This window comes from Squalius cephalus, assembly GCF_949319135.1.
Source record: "Squalius cephalus genome assembly, chromosome: 19".
NCBI lineage: Eukaryota > Metazoa > Chordata > Actinopteri > Cypriniformes > Leuciscidae > Squalius > Squalius cephalus.
This window is the reverse complement of record NC_137140.1, coordinates 2,814,581-2,815,585: the sequence shown is the minus strand read 5'-3', so window position 1 is coordinate 2,815,585 and position 1,005 is coordinate 2,814,581.

Below are 1,005 nucleotides of genomic sequence, written 5' to 3'. Positions count from 1 at the left end.
GTGTGAAAGGGCCTTTACTTGTGACACATAACCCTCTACCATGAGAAAGAGAATATGATCAAATCGTGACATCAGGAATAATCTAGGAACAGAAGGGAGATGAGGTTGTTTTGGACTGGAGCTGAGACTGATTCGAGCAAATATGATTTGGGCTGCTAATTCCAGTCATGTGAATGAAGAGATTAATTAGTGGGAACACTGGGATCTGAAACAGTGGCGATACAACCGCTTCAACCCCACCCCCCAAAATCTTTTCTCTCGTCCTTCGCATCCCCGTTTCCGTAATTAATTCAGCCGAGCACTAATTACTGAAGGCTTTTCCCAAACACAGTGAGGGAGAAGGAAGATAATCAAGTCCCATTGCTCCACAAAAAAGAAAGAGAAAGAATGTCATTTTGGAGGAAAAGAGGTGGAAAAATCTAATAAACAAATTTGTTTAGCTCATTTCGAGCCCTGGAGGGTTTGAGGCCGGGAAAACCGCACTCTCTCCATCCCATTTCCACAGCAAATTGATATTCCTCTCCACAGCTCCCGGCCCGATCCTTTCACCCGTCTCTCTTTGATGAAGTTCTGAGGGACAGCCGGCCGACACTGACATCACGACAGCACAATGCATCGTGGGAGGAGAGAACAGGCATGGCATTAGTGAAGAGAGTCATGGGGAGTTGGCCATATGCAGATGAAGAGGGGCGCGCATTTCATTTACTAATTCCCAATGTTGTTATGAGTGCGTATGTGTTTTCCAACTGTAAGAACGGCTGCTTGATGTAGCCTATAATGAGTACATAACTCAAATTTGGGATTGGTACTAAAATTTTGCTCCATTTTGGTTTGGTTTGCATTCTTCCTGCATAAAGGTGCTTTCATCTGAACACGCTTAAAGGGATAGTTTGCATTCTGTCATCATTTATTTGGTGAATATGTTTCCATCATTCTTACAGAAAAAAAATCAACCTCAATAAAATATCTACCCAGTTTTATCTAACTGCAACATATGTAAACCTG